At 39.8% G+C, this 19,161-nt stretch overlaps 1 protein-coding gene across 1 annotated transcript in view; it reads left to right on the top strand.

The window, feature by feature from the left end:
* Window positions 1–19,161, top strand: part of nrxn2b (neurexin 2b) — a 619,828-nt gene that overhangs the window by 41,626 nt on the left and 559,041 nt on the right. Inside the window, 1 exon segment of the mRNA XM_034136360.1 lies at window positions 9,587–9,666. The gene's annotated coding sequence lies outside the window, so the exon portion shown is untranslated.

Genomic DNA, 19,161 nt, shown 5'->3' on the forward strand with positions numbered 1-19,161 from the left:
ATAAATAGTTTTATTTTCATGAAAATTGTCATCCTGTTTCCTTGCAATTGTATGGCAACAACAAAAAAGCCTACAACAGGTTTAACTTGACACTGTTATTTTAATCAGTAAATATGACATTACACTGTATTGTCAGAGTGAGGATGACATGCATATAGGAAACTTGGTTTTATTTAAAAAAGAAAGAAAATAATAATGACCATGTGAACTAGGCCCCCTGTAGCCTAATCTTCTTTTGATAAGGGATTACAGGATTATGCAGTGATTTGTATTGCAGCACAGGGACACCTGTCACCTCTATGCGTACTTAAATTGTAGTCTTGACAGAACAAAGTCCCTTGTCGAACCATTCAAATATTTTTTTCTCCCTGTTTTTATTTAATGAAATAAATGAGGGCATGGGGAAACTGAAGAATGTGCTTTGTAGTAGGGATGGGAACGATTAATCGAATATTCTAATATTCGAAATTATTCAGGTATTCGAATATGAGTTATGAATATTTTTATTTATTTTTCAATTTTTTTGGGAGGGGTGCCTAAGTTGATTACATATTATCAAATGGAATAATTCAATGTATACGACAGTGCCATAGCTAAATGTGTTAGGTCTAAAGGTGTGTTTTGCTCTGCTCAACGGTCCTTCACAGCGGGCAGAGCTGCAGGTGCTGATCTCTCTCTCGCGTCCGGTTATACTTCACTCGCGTTTATGTCCAAATCCATCAGATCTAGCTAGTTCTAGCTAATGATATGGCTGCTGCCCCTCCCTACACGCAGATCACGCAGACTCAAACCTCATGTTATGCCCAAATTCCAGCTGAGAGGGTCTTCTCTACAGCTGGCCTGATTGTGAATCGCCTCCGCACCCGCCTCTCCCCTGAGTAGACATGCTCATATTCTTAAACAAGAATGAGTATTGAATAGCTGCATTCTGTGCATAGGCCCTGTTATAGGTTGTTGAGCTCTGTTGAAATAGGGTTACGTTACCCTAACCCGTTATGTTGTTCGTGTATGATCCCTCTTTAATTTAAAAACCAAGTTATGTTTTAAGCATGAAAGCTGTAGGCCTATAGCTGTCAACTGTTCAAACTGTGATCACCAGTTCAATACATTTGACAAATTCAACTTGGTTTCTATACTTATTTTTTAGGATATGTTCATTTTGGTTAATCGGTTAACCGTTTTTTTGGGGGTCGAATATTCGAATATACATTTGCTTTCAAATTCCCATCCCTACTTTGTAGAGGTTGGGGAGTGAAAGACGGAGCAAGGTGGAAGAATGGGGAAAGAGAGAGGGCACTAAACTCCAAGGCAATAATTAAGTGGAATATGGAGCACGCCCTCGAGGGTACATCCAAATCAGCACTTTGCATTTTGATGGAATTTGAGACAGCGTGGAAGCCACTTTATTAATGAGTTTATTTATGTGCGGGTAGATGGCATTTGCCCTGACTCTGCGACACGCTTGGCCGGACTCTCCCTCATACTTGCAAATTGCTGGCAGGGAGCGAACAAAGGTGACTTGAGGTCGCATCTACTCAGTGTAATACAAGCTGTGGAGACCAACCATGTAATGATCAACTTATTTACATAATGTACCCTTGATGGGCCCAATCATATGGATTTGTATGTGTTCACTAAAGTTACACCAATATTGTTTTTTAAGCCAATATAGACATCTTTGGAGAGTTGCTTGACTGATAGCTTGGAATGTACTGTATATCAGCGTAAATAATGTTTCGGAGGCTTGACAAGTTTGTGAGCAAATCATGATAAAAATAAGAAATGTTAGAAATGTCATTTGGATACATTTTAATTAATGGTTACCGAAGACAACACATGCAGTATTCAAATACACATCTAAAATTGTTATTGTGCATTTTTTTTCAATGTTTCTGCACAGGAATGATCTTGGTTATCAACAATAAGTGTTTCCTTTTTGTCATATCATTATGTTCTCCTGTAAAAGATAGTAGAAAACGATCACAATTGGTACTTTCCTTTTGCGCCTCCTCATTCTACCTTTTCATGGGTTTGGATATCTCTTCATAAAGACTGTGTCCGCCAGCAAACCTCCCTAGAGAACTGTATTTGTGGTGAAGTTTATGAGGGCACCTGTCGTAAAGATTTAAGACATAAGCGCATGTGTTGAGTTGGAGTGGGTGGATCATTGAGTGCTGTGTCAGTATGGATTGTGCATGATGGCCTTCCCCTCTTTCTTTTTTCTCATCTTGTCAAGCATACATAGATAATATATTTTTTTCATTTACACACCATTACGGTCATAAATGAAACATGGTGGTTGTGAGTCACTGGAGCTCGTGAGGGATTAGCTGGGGTTGTGGTTGGCCTGAGTGGTTACATATGCCCACAAATGCACATGAATCCCCACATCCTCATATATGATTATGTCTGAAATGGTTTACCACACTCATGCACAAAATGATTTGAGGACTGATTAGCCTATGGCTCACAAGCTGTCCCAGAGGAATATTCATGGATCTTATCTTGAACAAACGCAACGCAACAAATAAATAGAAAAAAAGATGACGAAAGGTCCAGAGAATGTGTTCATTTATTTTGGAGAATTCATCATCAAACAGCTAATCCGTCTGGTCTTGCAGACGAGGGTAGGCTTGCAGGCGTAAGTCTTAAATTGGTATCAGTTCTCCTCTTGGTATGTTGTTACTTGTAAGTTATTCACCGAAATGAATTAGGCTTATTACATTTACCTACTGATTTAAGCAAAATTACTATTCGTCTATATTGACTACCATATTTACCTGAAACCTTGAAGAAGAACGTAGTCATTTTTAAAAGATTGATTACATAAGTTGAGATCTAAGTCATCTTTACATACTACCACAATAGGCTTCGGTGAAAAGACCTCACAGAGAAGGAGATGTTAACATACTGCTCTCCTGAGAGGGCATCAGTGAGATCTGTCGGTGTATTAAGTGTCTTGTTGATTTTCTCAAGGATGTCAATATCGTGCAATATACGACTGAAGTGTCTAGTCTTCGGATCAGGGAGAGAACAAGAATTAGCAGGTTAGTGTTGAGTTATCAGCACAATTACTTGATCTAGGGTTTTGATCCACAACTTGTTTGAGCACTTAATTTTAAGCTTGCGTTCCGGTGTCTTGAGCTCCTTTGAGGTCTTAGTGAGATCCCACTGATTTCTCTCTCTGACAGCCCATGCTATTTTACATAAAACCACAGTACGTTCAATTCCTATCATGTTGTTACCAAACACTTCAGCCTTGCACAAAACCCCTTATTGTTTGTTTTTGACAGTGTGCCTAAAAGGTTTCAATTGAGTTTGGAGTCTGTAGTAAAGATGTTTTGTTTGTTAAATCAACACCCTTTACAATGCAATACAAAGGAGCTTTATTGGCACCACTACATCAAAAAACATAGCATTGCCAAAGCATGCCGCACAAGGCGTTAAAACAAAACAAAAACAAATGGAACACTTAACATACATGTCAATGATTACACTGAGTATTGTTAGCTTCACAAATATATAAGATATATAGCTAGGCAATACACTATCAAAAATCAACAGTGACTTATCAAGTATAGCATTAAAATGTACGACACATAATTCTGAATGTATTATTTCAGTAAAATATCACATCTACAAAAATATTAATACAATCACTGATCAAAAAGACAAACTGGCTGAATGAATCACAGTGAATTAAAACATTCTGCACATAACAACAGTGGGGAAAGAGGGAGGGGACAGTGTGCAACTAAAGACTTTTTGAATACTGTAAATTATTAATAGATTTTTCAGCTTTCCAAGTATAGAGCAGGAATATCGTCATTAAATATTTTCAGATTTATATATTCAGATAAAAACAGAAATTGCTAATGGGTTTCCTTTTGGAGCTATGTTTCGTATAATGTGGCCAGTTTTAAAAGAGCAAATATTCAAAGCAAGCATTTTTGCACAGCGTATAAAACAATTTTGTTTCCCTTTATGTGACTTAAATCCTGTGGGTCAGTAAATCAGACTTCACAGGGTGCGTTTCACTTCTCTTATTTTTCATTTCCTCGCTCCTCGGTCTCGGTATCACCGGAAGTTGATTTGTCTGCGCCATCTTGAGTAGCGTCCCAGTGGCCTTATTTGTGCCGGAGGACCGAGGACCGAGGAGTGATAACGGAGGAGCGATAATCGAGGAACTACCAGACCATCCTCCGGTGAAATCCTCATACACTCGCCCCGCCCCCTTACTGTGTATCGCTCACTGATTGGACGATGCAGCGCATGCACTGATCTGGCTGCTGTCAGACGATCAGCTGTGCGGCGTCATCACAAACGGACGTCGCTTCACGTGACGCTCCGGAGGAAACAACGTCCCATTGCTCTTAAAACTCATTTCCCTGCTTCTCGTGGTTTCCTTCCGTCTCTCCATGCTTCCCTGTTGGGAGGGACTAGTCGCAGGGAAACAACGCAAGTGAGGGACGCAAGGAATCAATTTAACCGAAGTGAAGCGCACCCACAGTCATTCTTTTTGTGTTTCAGGAGCTTTTTTTTCACTAACGGTACGTCCACACAGCAGCGTTAAAAAAATCTTGGAGGTGGGCGTATCTGAAGCTTGGGGATTTTTTGCGACCAACAACCAATCACATGAATCTCCCGCCCCCGACATACAAAGCAAAAAAGCCTGAAGTAAACTGGATATAAACTCCCCAAACAGGCGAAAACCTACCACTGTCTCTGCCACCTCCCTCCATGCCTGGCTCCTCCGGTTTGTATCCCGGTAGGTAAATAGGGACTGGTCATAAAGCACCGGGTGATTCCCTACCGCTAATTTCTCCTCCATTTTTTGGAATATGAGGAAATGACCTGCGGTATGTCTCTCCCAGCATACACGCGGTTTGATTGGCTAGCGCTTGTACTGTCAGATTTGCATAAACGGGATTTGATTGGCTGACGCTTCCACCTCAGCTTCAAAAGTTGAACATTGCTCAACTTTTGAATCCTGAGATGCCTGGAAATCTCCGCTCTGCTTCCCACAATGCAGTTCGGCGAAAAGTGAGGCAAAGTGACGTCACCCCATTCAAAGTGAATGGGCAGAAGCGTTGGAATTTTTTTTTAACGCTGCCGTGTGGACGGGCCGTAACATTGACTCAATTCCAGGTTGCCTTATGCGTCATCTGCAAGTGTCTGACGGTAGGTTAGCTTTGAAACCCAAGGTCAGTAGCTGGAGTTATTTATACTATTAAAGTGAGTTTATAGTCTACCATGTTTTGGTTGACCTTTTGATGTATCACTTTTACATTTGGATTGGTTAAGGGCACCTTTTCAAGTCCCAACAACCACAATAATTTATTTACCAGTTGGTGAATAAAGTGCTTTACACATGATGTTTGGTCATATACATGCACACATGCTTGCCAGACCAGCCACATGCTAGTCACTTTTGGCTTTAGGGGGTGATTTGTTTTTCCTCTTGCTTGGCCAGCAGGAAGATAACCTTTACATGCTTCCTCTGGTGTCCTCCAAGGCTTTAATTAAAGCTCTAATTGTGCAGACAGACTATTCTCTCATTATATCTATTATTTTCTTTCAACCTGGTCCCTGTCCCTTGTTCAATTATCTGATCCCTCTATTGTGAAGGCTACTTGTCAGTAAAGCATGGGGTGGGAAGGAAGTAAATTCATTTGAATGATGTGCTCTTAGATTAGATCATCAGTCATCAAATGTAGCAAGTTAGCAACTGAACTTGCCAAAACAAATTGCCAATTGTTACACAGATATTATCTTCATTATTATTCTGATCAATTGTTCAACTATAAGTATCACTATACGTTACACTACTGACAGTTTATATTAGCCCCTTATTTTATTGTGTTCCCTTCTTTGACCAACTGAATAATTCAAATATAATATAATAACAATAATAATAATAATAATCTTAGAACTAAATAGATCTGCGTCTAAACCCATGTGCTGTATCTGAGTTATCTGTTGCTTTTGAGAAAGTGGCTCGGTTGTGTTTTATGTGAAACTAATGTTGATGAAGCAAACTCATCTGTTGTGTGTGTGTGTGTGTGTGGAACTCGTCAAGGTCAGCATTTCGCCACAGTCACTGTAGTGCGTTTCTGAGGGTGGACAATCACATGCTGATAGGGGCGTGTATCCTGCTGCTTTCAAAGTCGCACTGTTCAGCATTCTCCAGAAGCCCCTGATTTGTTAGTGATGGAAGCAGCTATATCTTCCATACCCTGTTTGTTTCTCTTTTATACTGCTGTCTCATAATATGAAACATTTCAGTTTTTAGATAGATCATTGACTGCCATTTATTTAAAGGGGACCTATCATGCAAAATGCACTTTTGTACGTCTTTTATACATGAATATGTGTCCCCGGTGTTCCAGGGAACTCACCAAGTGTCAGAAAACACAACCCTCTCTATTTTCCTCCATACCCAAATCTCTAAAAAAGGGGCTGCAACGGATCTGATAAAAACTGATCCAGATTTGAACACTGTCCTGACGTCAGGACAGTGGCGCTACGGCTATTGGGCCAACTCCACCAATCAGGAGGAGACAGCCACGGCCATTGCCGTTCGAAAGCGCTGGAGACGCTGTAGTACATATGCCAGGCCAGTAGGTGGTGCTGTTCTCACAGAATCAGCCCTTGCAAATCCAGAGCTAGAAATTGTCAAATTGAGCAAAATGAGGCATGGCTAAAATGCATGATCTGTTTGGTATTTTGAAAAAAAAAAGTATAAATATGCCTTATATACTGTAGGTATGGTCCTACACTATATTATTCAAATATAGCATGATAGGTCCACTTTAAAGTATGTTGCCATATTTTCAAGGTAAAAAGTGATGCATTTATCGGTGGTTAATTTATTATTATAGAAATCTTTAAAAATAAACTTGTATTAACAATTGATTTGAATTAAACCACAGCCAAATGTATTTTATACTGAGTGGAAGGAGAACAAAACCATAGCCTCCTCTTCAAATCTTCTGTACAGTCAGGTATTGTGCCAGTGTCATAATTAAGTGCAAGAAATTGGGTGAAAATGCCTTAATTATGTTCTCTAAAAGCTCCCGCGCCATCCAAGCCAACACAAACCCCTTTTGTTGTTGAGCAATTACATTGCTTCTTCACTTATGCTTCTTTTGCTTTGTCTGGCATCCATTTTCTGAATTGGCCTCCATCCTTGCCTCTTAGATATGAAGAGAAATGGAGTCTACATTTAGAGATTGAACAAGAAAGGAAGAGCAGCAGAGTGAAATAAGTCGGGCAGAGCGGTGGAGAAAAGGATTATTGAATATTGCGCTATTGTTAGTCAGGGACGTCATTGTGCATGTGTGCGTAATCAGGGACACGTAGAGCCATGCCAACTGTTATTGACTTCAGGCCGTAGGATTATTGCTGCACTTATTCACTCCCTGATTATTGCCCACTCACCCCTGCAAAAGAAACAATCTTGTATACAAGTCTATGTGTAGCTCCTTCCCCCCATTAAACCTTACACAGGTGAATATAACATTAATCACCGACAATACGATATACAATGTTAAGGCAAAATTCTGTTTGTACACATTCTGTTGAAGACCCACATACTGGCATGGTGTCCCTACAGTATATTTTGGATCAGCATTGCCCTTGCCTAATGTCCCTGCTGTATAACTTGCACTCAAAGGTCAAAGTTTAATGAAGCATTTGCAGGTACAAGCACTGACTCTGACATTCAAAGGCAGCACTCTGTGCCCTCAAAAATGCATATTGTTAATTTTAGTATGCATTATTCTTCGGGGCAGACAAGCTATACATAGCTGTTTGGCCTAGCTTCGTGGCCTCCATTCAAGGCACTTTACCTTGTTTAAAGATCCTTTTAAATAATTAATCGAGTCCATCAGCTTCAAAGGGAGCGATCAATCGATTGAGCAAATCCCTCAGTCCCATTCTTGAGGAAGCTTCCATGATTTTTTCCCCCTTCTTCACAAATTATTTATTCTTAGTGCTTCTAACGAAACATGTTAATAGGATTAAGTAAAACGGAAATTATGCTAAAAAGTGATGTGTGGCCTCAAAAGTGATGTGTGGCCTCATATCATCCTTGATCCTCTTCTAAGGTACAGTGGGTGTACTGTGTTTTTTAATGAATACTGGTTAGTACAGATATATATATCAAGGACAGATGAAAGGAAGTTAGGTGGGACTTCTTGAAAGGTCATCTGCTGTGAGATGCCTTGCAGTAAGGGAGAGAAGATGATAGTGATGACGGCTGAGAAAGATGGCCCCTAAGGACTGTTGCTTTGCTGTCAGTTCTTACTCTTGCCTAGGGGTCAATATCAGCAGTGTATATCTCTGCCTCTGGGTCTCCTAAGCAATGCAACCTGGACAACGTCTGTATTCTTTCACCCAGTTGGAGCTGGCATCGTTAATCATCCACATCTCCTTTTCCGGCCCCAGCTCCTCTTTGTGCCCCAGGCTTGTCCCTTTTATTCCCCTTTAGTATCTTGTCCTTTTGCCTGCCTTCGATGTCTTTGTATTCTAACTATAGACATACTTTTATTTCACATTAACAAGTTCATAGTGAAGATAGTGGTCAGTATGTAACATGCAGGTTACATTGAGCATTCACTTACATTTAAAATGTGTCCAGTTTGCATTAAATGTCATGTTCAATAATCTTTAGCTGTGTAAATTGATTCCCAATTCCATATCTTTTTAATATGTGCTGCACTAAAGAGTCAAATGAATATTATATGCATAGCATTTCAGTTAATGGTCATGCTTCCTGTAAACAGTTTTAATAACATTCTTCAGACATAATGGAATTCAGATTGCATGCTGATACTTGTATAATATACCAAATATTTCTTCTCTCCTGATTATATCCTTGATTTGCATAATGAGCCAACATGAATTATGAAGCAAGAATATAATGAAAGGATTTCAAACGGAACATCTAAATGCACTGTTCACCAAAGAACACATTGGCTTTCATTCTTAAAGTTGGATTAGGGAACACCTCTGAATGTAACTGTCATTATCTGTGCTTTCACTCTCTCCAAGGTTAAGATCTTTCTCAGTGATTGAGGCAGGCGTTGACAACTTTACATCCACACAGAGTACGAGGAGTGATGCGTTTGCCAGAAAGGAGCTAGAATGAAAAGAAAGCATGGTTTGAGTAGGAGGGAGTACATGCACAAACTTCTGGAAGGCATAACTGTTCCTCACCTAGAGCAGCATATCTTGTTCATGTAGCCTTTAAATACACAGGAGAGGGAAGGAAGCCATGCTGGCTCAGATGAACACTGGTCTTCCCCCACAGCTGTACCTGCATTTGGTTTTTAAGTCATCTAATCTGCAGGGCATCACTAGCCTAAATCTGGAATGTTATTGGCCGGATCTCTTTCTTTGTGTCTTCCAATGGGCCAAAGCAAAATCGGTTAATATTTCAGAACTACAGAAAACACATGCTTTGGGCTTTTTACCACCAGGAGTGTGCTTTATGAATTTGGAACCACAACTCTTAATCCAAAGAAACGAGTACCATTTGAAAAATAATAATGCTTTAAACAAGTATTTTGATTCTGCTTGTCAGGTCCCCAAACGACTACTCGTTGGCACTGTTTATCATCTGGATGAGGCTGTGCAGATTGAGGCTTTCCAAGAACTTTGAATGTAAGTGTCCATCTCAGTTTTCAATTATAATTTATTTGTGATTTTTAACCCTTTGTTGGCATGAAACCCACTGAAAGAAATACTAGAGGTGAGAAGCACTCCACTCTTGCTATTTATAATAAAACCTTCCAATCTATCCACACTAATTTATGTATGTTAGAAGATTATTTGCTCAAAAATCCCCATACATCAGTCTATAGCAACATAAATTGGTACGCTAGTTGGCTCGACTGATATACTTCCACGATAATGAATCCCATAGCCCCAAAAAAAACAACGGCAGATAACACTTTGATCTCATTTATTATTTATGCGTGTTTTTCAATGATATATTTTTTCTAGATACAAGGTTTCCAACTAACTCCAATCTCTATCCAAATGACAGACAAAGCTTCGAGTGGGTCATTTCCAGCTGTATGACCATGACATTTGTCATTTCCCAGCTAAAGGAACAGACATTGATCCGTGTTGAGCTAGCTGTCCACTCCTTTTAATTTAACGGCCACTGGCTCATTGTAATGCCTCAGTGTCCTACAGGTGTCATTGGATCCATCACTGGAGATGGGCTTGATTGGCTATGCAAGATAGCTATAGCTCATTAGAGGCAATGGAACCGATGAGATTCCCATTTTCACGGCTTCCCTCATTCGCATATTGGCCACAGAATTAACTGATATGCCATTGTTTGACTGGCAGGATGAATTGGACAAGCACTTTTCAAGATGTTAATTGCCCTTCCAAAAAAATAAACTTTATAATATAGTTTATGTTTTACATAGCAGTTTAGAAAAAAATATCAAGAGCATTATACATGTATATCTTTTGAATAAATCCTGGACTATTTTTATCTGTACACTGTTACATTTAAACTGCAGTCTTTCACATGGCATGGATTTTAGACTGACATTTAAGAATATCGAATGTGTTATTAAATTAGCATTGAGTTTGTGAGTGAGGCTGCCTTTAAAAGCTAATGGGAAGTGAAATGCTCAGTTTACCAGACAGTTTTGAGTTCCGTACAACACTTTATAGGCCTAATGGGTTTAACCGTTCAATACCTCTGACAGTCTTTATTCTTGTGGTTACAAAGATCTAACAAGCTTAGTCTACACTGGTTAAATAATAGGCTTTTATCTACTGAGCACAAACACTCACACAGGCTTACATGCATATGCAACATTCCAACTTATAACTTTATACGTTAAATCCCAGAGACAAAATGATGCATGATGCAGCTTCCCTACTCATAAAACTGGGAATCTTCTTTGGTCTGCAACAACCATTGTTTTTAGAATAGGGAAATCAAAACATATTTACCAAAAAGGAACGTTAATAATAATAATAATAATAATAATACATGAGACTTGTATAGCGCTTTTCTAGAAACTCAAAGACGCTTTGACAGAGAATAAAAAATAAATAAAAAAAGATAGGGGGGGGGGGTGGTCAGTGGTTGAATGCAGTGTTGAACAGGTGGGGTTTGAGTGATGTTTTGAATGCTGTGAGGGAGGAAGAATCTCTGATGGATTGGGGTAGTGAGTTCCAGAGGGTGGGTGCAGCAACGGAGAAGGCTCTGTCGCCCCAGGACTTGAGGTTGGTCCGGGTGGGGAGGGACAGGAGGTTGGCAGCAGCAGAGCGGAGGGAGCGAGTGTGTCTGTGGAGGAGGTCAGTCAGGTAGGATGGGGCCAGGTTATGGAGGGCTTTGTATGTCATTAGGAGGATTTTGTACTGAATTCTCTGGGGGATGGGGAGTTAGGCATTTTTGCTTGAAAAACTTAAACAAACGGTTATCATAGTAATCATTTTTTAGTATATACTATTTGTTGTGAACTAATCTTTGAAGGTCAGCTCACACATAAGAGATCATATTAAAATTGTTCATGGAACAGTGCAAATGCAAAGAGATTATGCTTTGTAAAGTGTGTTTATACAGGAAGTGAGGTATTGCAAAACATAGCAAGACATGTTTATTTAGCTGGTTTTAACAATTCATGTTGAGTGGCAGGCATTTTATAGACAGCTTTGCTTTTTCCTATTTTTCCCAAAAATGTCCTAACATTATATTAAAGGTGGGGTAGGTAATTTTGGAGAAACCGGCTCGAGATCGCTAGAATTTGAAAATACACAGCCGGAAAAAATCTGCCACATCCTTACAGAGCCCCTCCTCCAACACACACGAACGCGCACATGACCAATGAGGGCACGAGATAAGTTTGTGCCCCGATGGAAGGCTGACAGGCAGGTAGGCCATCCAGTTATTTTAGCCGGGCCGGCTAAAATGATTGGTCGTACTTTTTACAGTATTACGGCTTCCACAGATGACATTTTTTTATGGATTTTTTGTCAAAGCACTTAAGATATTTATTGCTATCGGGATGTTAAGAGCATTCCATGGAATATAACAAAAAGTGTATCTCGAGCCGGTTTCTCAAACTTACCTACCCCACCTTTAAATGAGATAAACTATTAATGGTTAGATCTTCAAAAAGATTAAACTGATTGTGCAGTTATTTTTTTATGAGGCTTCGCAAATTGATTGATACAAGTTGTATATGCTTTTAACCCTTGTGCCCTCCTCGGGCATTTTTGTACATTTTTCCTGACTTTTTTTTTTGATTTGGTGTTCATTTCAGCTGTGTTACAGCTTTTGGCATGGATTTTTGCAAGAAGTCTTCTTTTGAGTCAAATATTTGAAATCCAATGTCGTTTACTCTTACATGTTTTGTATACTCTCGTGATGCATTTTGCACCCTCTGGACCCCTTCGTGGCAAAAATGTACACGCTCATAGAAACTGCTATTAAATCATCATACATCAATATTTTATTAAACTTTTTTTTCCATGAATCACTTGAACAACTTCTAACGTGCTCAAAACTACCAAACATCCAATAATTTTCAGGATTTTAACCCTTTAAATGCCTGTTTCATTATTTGAATTATTTAATTTCTCTTAAAAAAAAACACAAAAAATGAATTTCTTTCAATATAATAATTAGTAGAGGGATGAAACTTTGGTGGTTATTAGAGTCTTGGATGTGTCAAAGATTAGCAACAAAATTGATTTGACTGCATTATTAATTTTTACGTAGTGTCAGATACTACCTTTGGACCCCTTCGTGGCAAAAATGTACACGCCCATAATAACTGCTATTAAATCATCATACATCAATATATTTTTCTACTTTTTTTTCATGAATCACATATACAACTTCTAACATACTCCAAACTACCAAACATTCAATCATTGGCAGGATTTTAACCCATTAAATGCCTGTTTAATTATTTTAATTATTTCATTTATCTCAAAAATGCCTCATTGACTTCCATTCAGACCACATTTGTTGATCTCATTGCCATTGCAGTATAAAACCATGCATTTTGTAATGTCAGCATTTCATTTAGAAGAAAAGTAGTGATATTTGATATTTCTACTCTATTCCAACAGATTACACAAGTTTCCGTGTAGGCCGATGCATTACATTCTTACATTTTTGCCAGTTATATTATGGAGCCGTGTGACTACCAGGGGGCCCCGAGAGTGGTGTGTGTGTGTGTGTGTGTATGTATGTATATGTGTGTGTGTGTGTGTGTGTGTGTGTGTGTGTATATGTGCGTGTGTGTGTGTGTGTGTGTGTGTGTGTGTGTGTGTGTGTCATTTCCAGCAGCAGACTAGCAGGTCCTGCAGCATGTGACCTGGTGCTCTCAGGTGATAGAACAACCATTTTTTAGGCCTGTGCACAACCAGCACACACCTCTCCTCCCTCTCCGTGTGTGTGTGTCTGTGAGAATCTGTAAGCATGCACAGATCATTTCATGGGAAAAAAAGGCCATCTTTTGAGGGATGTGTTTGATGTGTCTTTGAAGAGCTGCTTGATTACTCAAAAACAAAAAACAACTGTTAGTGTGTTTATGCACCTGGCTGCCAAAGATAAACATGCAGTTTGACCAAGGGCTTATTTCATTAGTGAGCAGAGAAGGAGAAAGACCTGGAGCAAAGAGAAGGAACTCAAATGAAGAAGCTTTTCAGTGCAGAAGAGACTTCAGAAATAATCTTGCAGCCTTCTTCTGCCAGCGAGCTGCAGGACTCATCTGAAGAAGACACAAGGTTCGAGGGGGGGTCTGACACTGAATGCTCTCTGGAGTCCAGCATTTCTTTGAGTTCCTCTGACCCTTCATCTGAAAATGGAGAGGACACTGAGGGTCCGGCCCACCATCCACCACCACGGGGGGCTTTCTTCTCACAATCTGTGAGGACACCCTGGTTTTCCCCAGCTCCTGGGAGAACGACCTCCGTTCTTCTCTGTCCCCTCACTGTGGGCCGGACCCTCAGTGTCCTCTCCACTTTCAGATGAAGGGTCAGAGGAACTCAAAGAAATGCTGGACTCCAGAGAGCATTCAGTGTCAGACCCCCCCTCGAACCTTGTGTCTTCTTCAGATGAGTCCTGCAGCTCGCTGGCAGAAGAAGGCTGCAAGATTATTTCTGAAGTCTCTTCTGCACTGAAAAGCTTCTTCATTTGAGTTCCTTCTCTTTGCTCCAGGTCTTTCTCCTTCTCTGCTCACTAATGAAATAAGCCCATGGTCAAACTGCATGTTTATCTTTGGCAGCCAGGTGCATAAACACACTAACAGTTGTTTTTTGTTTTTGAGTAATCAAGCAGCTCTTCAAAGACACATCAAACACATCCCTCAAAAGATGGCCTTTTGTTCCCATGAAATGATCTGTGCATGCTTACAGATTCTCACACACACACACACACACACACACACACACACACACACACACACACACACACACACACACACACACCACACACACACACACACACACCACACACACACACACACACACACACACACACACACACACACACACACACACACACACACACACACACACACACACACACACACACACACACACACACACACACACACACACACACACACACACACACACACACACACAGAGAGGAGAGGTGTGTGCTGGTTGTGCACAGGCCTAAAAAAATGGTGTTCTATCACCTGAGAGCACCAGGTCACATGCTGCAGGACCTGCTAGTCTGCTGCTGGAAATGGCACATACACGCACATATACACACGCACATATACACGCATACATATACACACACACACACACACCACTCTCGGGGCCCCCTGGTAGTCACACGGCTCCATAATATAACTGGCAAAAATGTAAGAATTGAATGCATCGGCCTACAGTGGGAAAATGGTTTAATCTGTTGGAATAGAGTAGAAATATCAAATATCACTACTTTTCTTCTAAATGAAATGCTGACATTACAAAATGCATGGTTTTATACTGCAATGGCAGTGAGATCAACAAATGTGGTCTGAATGGAAGTCAATGTGGCATTTTGAGAGAAATGAAATAATGAAAATAATGAAACAGGCATTTAAAGGGTTAAAATCGAAACCGAAAATGGTAGTTTTGAGTACGTTAGAAGTTGTATATGTGATTCATGAAAAAAAAGTTGAAAAAAATATTGATGTATGATGATTTAATAGAAGTTATTATGGGCGTGTACATTTTTGCCACGAAGGTGTCCAGAGGTAGTATCTGATACTACGTAAAAAATAATAATGCAGTCAAATCAATTTTGTTGCTAATCTTTGACACATCCAAGACTCTAATAACCACCAAAGTTCCATCCCTCTACTAATTATTATATTGAAAGAAATTCATTTTTTGTGTTTTTTTGTAATAAATAATGAAATAATTCAAATAATTAAACAGGCATTTAAAGGGTTAAAATCCAGAAAAGTATTGAATGTTTGGTAGTTCTGAGTATGTTATAAGTTGTTTATGTGATTCATGAAACAAAAAGTAGAAAGAAATATTGATATATGATGATTTAATAGAAGTTATTATGGGCGTGTACATTTTTGCCACGAAGGTGTCCAAAGGTAGTATCTGACACTACGTACAAAATAATAATGCAGTGAAATCAATTTTGTTGCTAATCTTTGACACATCCCAGACTCTAATAACCACCAAAGTTCCATCCCTCTACTAATTATTATATTGAAAAATAATTATGTTTTGTGTTTTTTCGTAAGAAAAAATGAAATAATTCAAATAATTAAACAGGCATTTAAAGGGTTAAAATCCTGACAATGATTGAATGTTTGGTAGTTTTGAATACGTTAGAAGTTGTATATGTGATTCATGAAAAGAAAAGTAGAAAAAAATATTGATGTATGATGATTTAATAGCAGTTATTATGGGCGTGTACATTTTTGCCACGAAGGTGTCCAGAGGTAGTATCTGATACTACGTAAAAAATAATAATGCAGTCAAATCAATTTTGTTGCTAATCTTTGACACATCCAAGACTCTAATAACCACCAAAGTTCCATCCCTCTACTAATTATTATATTGAAAAAAATTCATTTTTTGTGTTTTTTGTCATAAATAATGAAATAATTCAAATAATTAAACAGGCATTTAAAGGGTTAAAATCCAGAAAATTATTGAATGTTTGGTAGTTTTGAGTACGTTATAAGTTGTTTAAGTGATTCATGAAAAAAAAAGTAGAAAGAAATGTTGATGTATGATGATTTAATAGCAGTTATTATGGGCGTGTACATTTTTGCCACGAAGGGGTCGAAAGGTTGAAAATTCGAGGAGGGCACAAGGGTTAAATATTAACTTATTGCAAAAAATAAAAGTCTGCAATTAGATTGGGGTTCAAATCATCTTTCGTGCGTCATTATGACCTCAACATTATCAGGTATTTTCTGCACCCCAGACACATTACAAACTGCCATACCCATACGTTTGTCATGTACTTGCCTTTCTTTGGCGAGTGTTTCAGCAGTACACAGGTTATTTACAGCTGTGGCCTCGCCTCTCCTCCACACGCAATTAAAAAGCTGTTTGAATGCACTCATGTGTAAATCATCGGCCACCTATCCTTCCCTATTTCTCTCCCCCGTTTCCTTTTATTTTTCCTCCGTTTTGCTCACTGGAGGGGAGCTTTTTCATCACGTCACAGATGACATCCCTCTTTTTGTCAAGGTCGCTGAGGAGGGGCTCCCAGATGATTGTTGTCACCTGTCACCCCTTTTTCTTCTCAGCATCGGTTTTCCCTGTGATGTGCCGACACCATACGAGCTATTGCCAAAGGCAGCTTTTGCTCTGCTGCCATGAGCATATTCTCCCAGAGTGCAAAGGGTTTAGTCAAGTCTTTGACAAAGTGCAAGTGATAATATGCAGAGGCCGCAATTCTTAATGATGCCTTTAATGGGCAGAATGTCATGTTCTGATGGCTTGGATTGAACTGAGCCATTAAGGTTTTGGCCATACACTTCACACTATATGCTACTATTCTCTGTAAATGTGAGCTACAAGTGTGTTGTGTGTGTGTGTGTGTGTGGATGTGTTAAGGATCAGGTGAGCTATAAAGGTCATTGTTTCTCAACCATCATCCAACAAGGCTGAACTTTAATGCCCAAAGTCTCATCTTAATTCCTCGCTACCCTTTTTATTCCCTCTGTTCAGCTGCAATTCTCCTCTACTTCTCTCCCCCCTTATTGCTCACTAATGTGATCTGCTGGTACGACCTCTCTTCTTGGCTTCACTCCTCTTCTCCTCTCCCTCCTACACCTTGTCCCATGAGTTCCCAGAGGTGACTGGCAACGAATGAGGACACTCATTGTTACGCCAGCTAAAGCAAAGCCATGCATATTTGATCTGCTCTGACACTCTCTCTTTTCTCTCTCACTCACATTTCTCTTTCTCTGTTGTGTCTCCCTCGGCATCCACACCCAGCTGAGAGGCGTTTCACCTGGGACTGCAAACCATGTGCCCCGCTGTGTGTGTATATGTGTGTGGACATTTGTGTGAATGGCAGACACCTCTGCAGTGTAGTTGTGCTTCAGGGCCTCACAGCATGTGTCAGGCAGGAGTACAATGGGAAAATGGGGGGGGTCTGCATCCACTGACCTTCAACCATAGCAAAAAGCGGCTCTAGTTTGCCCTCACACAGACACACATTTTACCCACTGTGGGTAAATGTATATTCATGAAACTAATAGCACTATTACGGAAGTCCTTTGGTTGCAGGCTGATAACAGTCTCTTGTGTGAGTAGGTCAATGGATTCATCAATAAGACATTTGGATATTTAGCATTTTGATTGAGAAAATGAGAATCCTATACAGAAACGAAATGCATTAGCTCTTACTATCTTACACATGCAGAGACATTGACAAAGTTACACAAATGTATTGAAGGATTAACACAAATGTGTTAGTTAACACATATCTTTAAACTAATGAAACCAAAATAACAACCCCTGACACAGATTGTTCTATCCTGATCTTTATAATGTTCAGCTGTTTGAACTAAATGTTTTAACATTTATGAAGGGAAAATTAGCTTCGGTATTTCCATTTTGACTGCATTTGTTTTTAGTTTGTTGTATGCCACACAACTGTCAGAGAAGAAAAACATACTCTTAAAAAAAGCACCTAAAATAAGCCTCAAAAGTGACCTTTGGATGTACATTAACAAACAAGGAGCTTCATGTAAATGTAATATTTGTTTTTACCAGTAATTGGATTTAACCACTGACCTTTTCAGTTATATTGTCCGCCCCCTGTGTGTTCTCACAAAAACACAGGCTGTTATTATGGGTAGATATATACTCTTATTTAGGCGAGTGACATCGCTCAATTTCATTCTGGGTTTATCAACTAACAAGCTTATTTTCAGCCCCACCCATGCACTGGGCTGCTGATAGCTTAATGTTTAACCAGATTTATTATAGCAATAACATGCTTCTGTTTCCACCATGTTTATTTACATGGTTCTCACACATGTGTTGACACCCTAATGGAAGTCATTACTCTTGTGCTCTGTGCGCCATTCTAATAGGGCATTAGTATGCTCTTAGTGGCACTGTTGGTATTGAACTCTCCCTTTCCCTAGAGCGGCCAAATGCTGCTGGGTCTTTCTTCCCTTCTCCTCCTCTTTTCCCTCCTGATGTCACCTCTTTTCCTCACCGATCTCCTTGTGTTTCCCTCTGTCCCCACCCCTGCCTTCCCTCCCTGCTGTTCTCTCTCCTTGTGCTTCAAGATGGTGAATTAGCTCCAGCCTTCAACAGGGATCTGCCTGTAATGAAGCCTTTGTGTTTGTACTCTGAGCCGGCACCGCTTCGAAATTGAATTGGATGTTCTCTCCCCGCTCGGTTCCTCTTACCTTCCAGCTCCCAACACGGCTCTGGCTTTCTCCATTATCTCCCACATTCCTCGCCGCAATGCTCCACATTGTGTGCCTCAATACGCGTCCATGTTTCTTGAACGCATGCAAATGCTCCCAGGCACGCGTCCAAGTCCCCGCACCTGGTTGCATAATGTGATGCACTCACACACACACACACACACACACACATACGTACAGTAGTAGTGCTTACCACTTTGTGTAGTATGAATGCCTGGAGATGTACACTTGGTCAGACATACACATTCCC

This window comes from Trematomus bernacchii, unplaced genomic scaffold, assembly GCF_902827165.1.
Source record: "Trematomus bernacchii unplaced genomic scaffold, fTreBer1.1, whole genome shotgun sequence".
Lineage (NCBI taxonomy): Eukaryota > Metazoa > Chordata > Actinopteri > Perciformes > Nototheniidae > Trematomus > Trematomus bernacchii.